This window comes from Rutilus rutilus (genome assembly GCF_951802725.1).
Source record: "Rutilus rutilus genome assembly, chromosome: 10".
NCBI lineage: Eukaryota > Metazoa > Chordata > Actinopteri > Cypriniformes > Leuciscidae > Rutilus > Rutilus rutilus.
In genome coordinates, this window is record NC_140215.1 from 18,909,303 (window position 1) to 18,917,382 (window position 8,080).

The 8,080-nt window shown below is 36.0% G+C and overlaps 1 long non-coding RNA gene across 1 annotated transcript; it reads right to left on the reverse strand.

Moving 5' to 3' along the window:
* Positions 1-2,700: 2,700 nt before the first annotated feature.
* LOC311299008 lies at positions 2,701-7,679 on the reverse strand. The gene is made up of 3 exons (XR_014629028.1): positions 7,483-7,679; positions 6,031-6,112; positions 2,701-4,139 (listed from the first exon to the last, which is right to left on the reverse strand). It is a non-coding gene; the product is annotated as an uncharacterized lncRNA (long non-coding RNA).
* Between the last annotated feature and the right edge of the window lie 401 nt (positions 7,680-8,080).

Below are 8,080 nucleotides of genomic sequence, written 5' to 3' on the forward strand. Positions count from 1 at the left end.
CAGTGCAGGCATTCATGCTTCTCATTGGGTTATGATTCATATTTGCAGTTAGTTTATGGGAAAAAAATTCACGGATTCATAACTGAATGTCTGAAGTTTGGGTTGATGCCTTGATATGCAGTTACGTTCTCTGAATGGCTTTCAATGTAGCATATGGGCATTACAGTAAAGTGCGTTCTCAGCAGCATAGTTAATCTTTTATTATGCAATGCCTTACACATTAGCTTTTTTTGGCAGTGATTTAAATTAATTTACTCCTACACGCAAATAAAAAGAGCTCCTACTTGAGAAGGCAAAAAACCCTCAGAATTAATAAACATAATGAACAAATCCTAGTTATGTTTAAGAAATACAGCTGGGTAAAGTGGACTAACATCAGTAGGGATTGTGCTGGGTTGATATACTTAAAGTATATTCTGCCTCGGGCAAACCACTCAAATGTTTTTCTAACTAGTTGTTCATGAAAAAGGTGATGTCGATATTGTAGCAAAATTGCCCATTTGATTTTGTTCTTGTTTTAAAATTATTCTTGCTGAAGCAATGCAAAGCAATGGTCAGGTTCTTTTTGCGATGACGGGTCTTTATATCTTTGGCTGTAACCCAAGATTTACAAATCCACCTTGAGCGGTTATTGATTTTAAAGGCCTTTAATGTTGCCTCCGAGACAGAAAGTGACAGCCAGCAGAACAACATGGCTTGAGGAGAAATGACCACTGATCGAAGGAAAAGGACCTCTGATTGCCTCTTAGTCTTCCAATCAGCTGGCTTGAAATCATCACTTCTCTGACATGAGAGCAGGGCAGTACTTCTCCATTAGAGCAATTCCAAAGACTTCAGTAGACGATCAATTCACAAAATTCCACTTTTTTATTTTATTTTTACTTTTTCTCTTTTTTTCTCAGCTCATAAATCTTTGCACACAAATATGTCCTGCACAAGGATGATTACATCATACTGCAAAGACACTGATTTTTTTAAAATTTTAATACTAGGGATTTTGCAATGGAATGATTGTTAGTAACAAGAACTTGTTTCCTTGTATTGAATTTATCGTATTAGTGAATGCAAGCAGAGGTTTTATCACACTAATGTTTTGGGAGACAGATATTTTGAAAGTGTTCATGCCTTTTCCTTATTCATGGTTTCGGCATGCAAATCTGATCAATGTAATTTTCCATTCAAAACTAAATAATGGATTTCTCCAAACTAAACCTCTTTATGTACAATATATTATGTTAAAGAAAAATAGCTTGAAGGAAGGAATGGCTGCCCTAAATTTGTTCATAATAAGTCCACACCATTAGAGGCACCATACTGCATTGTGCAAATAATGACTCCAGTGTCTCTATACAGGCTTCCCTAACTTATGTAACAGGTAGTCCCGACCATAACATTTAACAAAAATGTTGTGGCTTTAACAAAACACCATTTGGCAAACAATGACCTGCTGTGCCTTGAACCGCTAATGTACTGCTCTGATCGTCTCACATCTCTTTTTTCTTTTTGAAGTTATGTTCTGAGAATCTAAATTGACCACTTCCAGATTCACATAAGAGAACTGTTAGCATCTCATCAAATGTCAGGTTGCTAGGCAACATGTGATTTGCTGTCATACTCCACTTGCATGTGAATAGGGGAGAGAGCACATGCAGAAAGCATTGTCTCGAAGCTCAGAAACATTAGATGCTCTTCTATAATGCTCTCATGTCATATCATATATCTAATACTGATTCACTGAGAAGGTACAGAAGCCAAGTTCACTTACCTTTGAACTAATCAAAAGTATATTTCCAAGGGAAACATGGCAGGATGTTTAGCACATAACATAGCATGACGAATTTGATTATTTGACTCCACATGATTGAACTGTGAAGAATTTATTTATTTTATTTTTTGTGCAAAAATTAACCATGACTTTTATTTGTATGTGAAAACCCAACATTTCAGAAATTGAAACAAATGTATTATTATTATTATTATTCAATATTTTAAATATTTATTTATTCTATATATAAATACATAATAAATGTTGACAAACAGTTCTAAGCATACAATTTATTGTTGTTGTTTTTGTTAGATGATATGTAAAAAGGTAACCTTCGATAATTTAAAAGTGGAACGTTCGTTTTCAGAGTAATGAAGAAAATACTGAGTTGTTTTATAGAACTGGTACACTCTAAAAAATGCTGGGTTGTTTTAACCCAATGTTGGGTCAAATATGGACTAACCCAACGTTGGGTTAAAAATGCAATTAAAAAATGGACAAACCCAGCCGTTGGGTTACATTTTTAATGTAACCAATGCAATTTGTCCATTTTTTAATTGCATTTTTGTCCATTTTTGATTTTGTCCAAAATACAATGTCCATTTTTAAACTGCATTTTTTTAACCCAACGTTGGGTTAGTCCATATTTGACCCAACATTGGGTTAAAACAACCCAGCATTTTTTAGAGTGTAACTAAAGCACACGGCTATGTAGATATTTGCTTAACACTTTACAAAATTTGTTTACATTAGTTAGCATGATCTAACAATGACAAATAATTCTAAAGAATTTATTAATCATAGTTAATGTTAATTTCAACATTCAATACATTAGTCAAATCAAAAGTTGTATTTGCTCATATTATTTTATTGACCTGGGCTAACATGAACTAACAACAAACAGTTGATTTTTTTTTTATACAAGGATAGATGAATACAGTTTGTGTACAAACTTTGATGTTGGCTTGGGAAAGCCTGAATAGAATGTTAGTAGTAGTTTTAATGCTAACAAAGATGAATAAATCCTGTAACGAATGCACTAATCATTATTAATGCATTAACTAACGTTAACTAATGGAACCTTATTGTAAAGTGTTACCAATATTTCATACTTTTAGCAAACTGTCCATATCTATTTTCCTAAATATAAGGCACTTTGAAACCATTTATCATTCATGATGTAAATCACTCTCCGTTTGTCAAGAGCCTCATTCCAGCTGTCACTTCATGCTCTTAAATGACACAGAACAATGACAGGGACGTGATGGATTTTTTCTTGGCTTGTCAGCGACTGAGGTTGTTTAATGGCAAAGAGGCACTGATATCATGCCAGCATCTCTAGGCACAAACAAACTGACATGCATATGGCTGACATTTAGCTGTTGCCCTCTGCCACAGATGGCACATTGCTAAGTGGGCATCTCATAATGACAAACACCAGGCCATCACAGCATATTATTAGTGTTTTTCCGGGTAATAGCCATAATGACACCATCATGAGTTTCTCTTGCTGGAAACAGATGTATTTAGCTGTGTGGCATCATATGAAAATTACATGTCATCTGGTTTAATTGGTAATAACAAACTATAGTCTCAACCTCAGATGACACACCCACAGACCTCCTACGGTTAATGCATGGACATCTGATGCATTAGCAGTTCAAATGTGATTATAAACAAAAAAATGAAAATACAATATCTTTTGGCACAACAGGAACCATAATCACACCATGTTCAGAGGAGAACTGGCCCCCCGACTGAGCCTAGTTTCTCCCAAGGTTTCTTTTCCTCTCTGCTTTCTGTCACCTAATGGAGCCTGGGTTCCTTGTCACTGTCACATGTGGACATTCAGTGGACATTCTGCTCATTTCTTTGTGAATGGCTATACAGAAAATGCCAGCCATAATGCTGTGCAATTATTTCAATTACTTTCTCTTTAACATGTGTCTATGATTGTGGTATCAACTATTTTAGATAAACCTGCATCTACATGTACACAAACTATTTAAAACATATTGTAGCATAAGAAATGTCTGTTTTAAAATTGCAATTCTGCAGACCTCTTGCTGAATGTGTTATACTGTAGTATGAATGCGGAATTGAGGTGCTGTAATTCCATCACATCATCTTCTTCTGATTTGACTGGAGAAAATCAGGTGGCACGCTTCAGCAGCCAAAGCTTATCTGTCAGGGGCTGGCTTTCTGAGAGATGTACCTGCTGTCTGGGCTTACCAGACAAGGCATAAAGCATGAATGAGAAACAGGCATGAGCAACTGCACACAGATGTTCCTCTTCCCCAGGTGCCTGCATTTGGCCTTTTTCACTTGGGAGGCACTTGATAGGATGCTGCATGTTGCAATGATGGGTGGAAGACTAGAGGGGGAGAAAACAAAGTCAGAATTGGTTTCAGAGGGGATTGAGCCCAAAAACAGTGTGGACACATTTCCAGATGGTGTCCTCTGTTGATGCATGATCACCAAAGCTATCTTGAAATAGAAGACAGGAGAGTCAGAGCAATGTCATCCCTTCAACACAAGGTAGAACAAAGGCAGAAGTTTCAGGGTGAGGGAATATTCTTATTACTCCAACTTTTAGATATGATTATCCTTTTGTGTATTTACACTAGCTTGTACTACAGTGGTTTACTCTTGAAATTCAGCATTGTGAATATTCTTGACTCATGCTTGTGTTTTCTTTAATACAGTAAATTCCTTTGAATAAATCTGCTAAATGACTAATGCAAATTTAAAATGGATCCAGGATTTTAGTAATGCAAACGACTGATTTAGGTGTGGATGACTGCAGAATCGCGTGAATGTGATGTTATAATCCAGTTCACATGAGGGATTTGACTGATTATTCATAAATGTAATTCGAGGAGGCCTGTATACACCAAGAACAATAACTATATTAGTGTCCACACCAATGACGATAACATTCTGTTTATTATATAAGTTATTATACTGTACACACACTGCAATTGTGTCGTCTGCACTTTAAATGCAAGATTTAAAAAAAAAAGAAGCTTTTTTACATTTTGGTTGACTGTCAATGTCCTTATCATTCATCGACTAGAAAATAAAAAAATGTTCTGGAAATGGTTCCAATGATATGGTTATTCTGTGTCATTCTGGTTATAGTTGTGGGGTTGACTTCCCTGTTCTCATGTAAATAGATTGATTATTAAAATCGAATTGGATTCGTCTGTAGACTGCTGTGGATATTGTGGCAGTATGAGGACGGACTTTTGCACGTGGAAATAACAATTGGGTGAAATTTGTTGAATGGTAGTGATTTACCAGCTACTTTGGTAAAGAAGAAAATATGTGTTCAATTCATGCATTTAAATTAATGGTCATAGAGTGCAACAGAATGCCATGCAGGGTCTTTGACCCCCTTTTATGTTTAACTGTTTGTAAGTGTTAAAAAAATGTGCCATGACACAGGATGCTGAAAATAAGCATCAATACAATATGGTCTTTAAATGTATATAAACAAAGAGTTAAAATGTCAGTAACGCTTTACCAGAATTTTAACTAAATGGCACCTTATTGTAAAATACTTTGGGAATGGACTGATGTGCACTGTAGGTCAGTGATAGACTTATGTTAATGATATGTAATTGAAACAATATGCATTTACTTTTACTTCTAAAGTGTATTTTTGTGATGTCAGTTATCACAAGAATAATTTAGTGTCTTTGAATGATCTTAATTTGGGGGCAAAATGTTCCCAGCAAATGTTGATGATGTGATTAATTGCAATTAATTGAATTAATCAGCATATCATGTAATTAACATGATTCACATTTCAGCCCTCGAGTGAACTTTAGAATCACATCAAACCTACTTCCATTCTTCTTTTCTTCTGCCTCAGTGCTTATCATAAATACACATGAGTGTGTCTGTACTTGTCCTGTAATAGTTTCCTTTTTCAGCTTGCATGGTTTATAAGATGGCATGTCATGCTGCTCTTTGCAGACCATAATGGAGTTATGATGTCTCGGCAGCCATTGAGAAAGAGGCCTGTTATTTATGCTGAGCGTCAGACTCACAGAGGAGAGGCAAAGCACATTTAATTTCTCTCTAGATCACAAAGACAAATTCTATTTACTGCTCCCAGACAGGGATACGAGGAGAGAGAGAGAGAGAGAGAGAGAGAGAGAGAGAGAGAGAGAGAGAGAGAGAGAGAGAGAGAGAGAGAGAGAGAGAGAGAGAGAGGGGCAACGGGTGATGGAAGGATTTAATAGGTCATTCTGACAAACCTCATTAAGAGCTCTCGTGCGAGTCCTGGGGAAACCCTGTTCAAAATGGCCAGTGTTTACCATTTTACTGCCTTATTTTTCTCTGTTAGAAACAATAAGACAATGTATCAGTCAACTGAAAATAAAGCTGGCAGTTCAAAATGAGTTGACAATAAACAATATATAACTATAAACACGATACGTATCAGGCACGTTATTGAATGATGAAAAGTGAAATATTCATATCCTTATGGCATGAGGATAGTACTGAATGAATATCAGTAAAGCGATGCTAACTGAACGAGTTTACATGCTTCGCTAGGGTGTGAATTCTGAGTATGTCATTCTGTCTTCTTCAGATGTTACACAAAAGCATGCTGCCTTCTACTGTTATGGTCTGTGGTTATAAAAAATAGATGTTTTGTATAGATACATTTGATGTGTTTGTGAGAACATGCTCAAATGTACAAAACCAAAGTGAATGGAAATTGTGATTGACCTTCATCGATTCCTCTCTGAGGAGAAAACAAAAGTCGTTCCTTGTTACTTGGGTATAATTAACACTGATCGACCGTGCTTGCTCTTTTTCTCTGTTCTAGTGCAGCGATGGTCGTCCACCGAGAAAAAAACATTAACAAACGGCCAATGGCGACGTGCCAGGAACTCTGAATGACTGTGAGCAGAAACTGGCATATATGAAAATATCAGTGGCAGCCTATGCATTATATTGACAGTTGCAATTTGGATATCAATGTATTTCTCTGCTGGCTTGACCTTATATCACGTCAACCACCGCATTGGCAACCGAATCACGCTGTGAGGTGCGGTTAAAGAAGTGATGTGACAGTGATAATGTTTGTGCCAGTTCTTTGAAGACTATACTAGCAAGAATGACTTGTAAGAAATACTTTTTAAAGATAGAATGGAAATACAGATTCCAGTCACAATCTGAAGAGCATTTAGCAGCTGAAGAACATTTTGAGTTGATGGAGGGCACTTATTAAAATGCATCTAATGTTCAGCAGTTAGTTCCTCTACGGCTATTGAATATGAAGCGTTTGAGACATAATAAGATACATTAATAGTATAAATAATTCATTTATTTTATTTGAACTTATAAAACATAAAATTAAACAGAGAAGTAGATTATTGCCAACAATAAATGCACTCTCTTTGTTGTGTTTCAGGCAAAATAATCTCTGAAACTAATTTCCTGCTGTTGTTGGCAAAACAGTCAGTGTTTTCCCCCCTTATAATTTTATGGTTTTTAATGTGTGGAGTAATAAACCAGTCGAGGTCCCTGAGGAAGTCGCAGTGAAGAGATTTTTGCCATCCAGCTGGAAAAAAAGCAAGGTAATCTTGTGCAGTGTTCATGTATTTTAGGTGTAATTGTGGCTCAAATGTTTGACTCCACAAAGAACATGCAGAAGGTGTTTAATTAGAGACACCTTTTATGAATAAGCACCAACTCACCATGGTGTAGCTCTGAAGGTTTTCCAGCAGATGTTTCCTCCGGAGAGCTTTCCTCATTGGATCAGAGCTCCAGCTGATTTATTTTGCCTGGATGTCCTTCAGTGCTTTTCTGTATTCTGTGTACCAAAAGTAATAGCACTAAAAACTGGATAAGTTGTGAGGACTTTAAATGAATGATGCCTTTATTCTTTTGAATATACAAAAATGTATTTCTTGTTGTATTATAGTAGCAAGCTTGGAAACACCCATGAACAACATGATAGCAAGCAATGAACAATGGGAAGTGGAATGTACCTTCGTTTATTTATATACACAAAAAACATCCTGGTGTATTGCTGTTTACTTCAATTACTGTCTCATTTGAGATAACCCAGCCATGAAATGATGCCATTTGCTTTGCCATTATTTCAAATCAGTAGATAACAGTAAAGATTTAGCTCACAATCTGACTCACCTCAAAAAGTAGAAAAGTCAAGTTCTCCTCTGACCTCAATTTCTATTAGGCCTATTTTCTTTAACACCGTATGTAAATAATTTTTTTTAATTGTAAGTATTTTAAGATTAGGTCGTTTTGAAAATATAGACCAGTGGTAAGTAT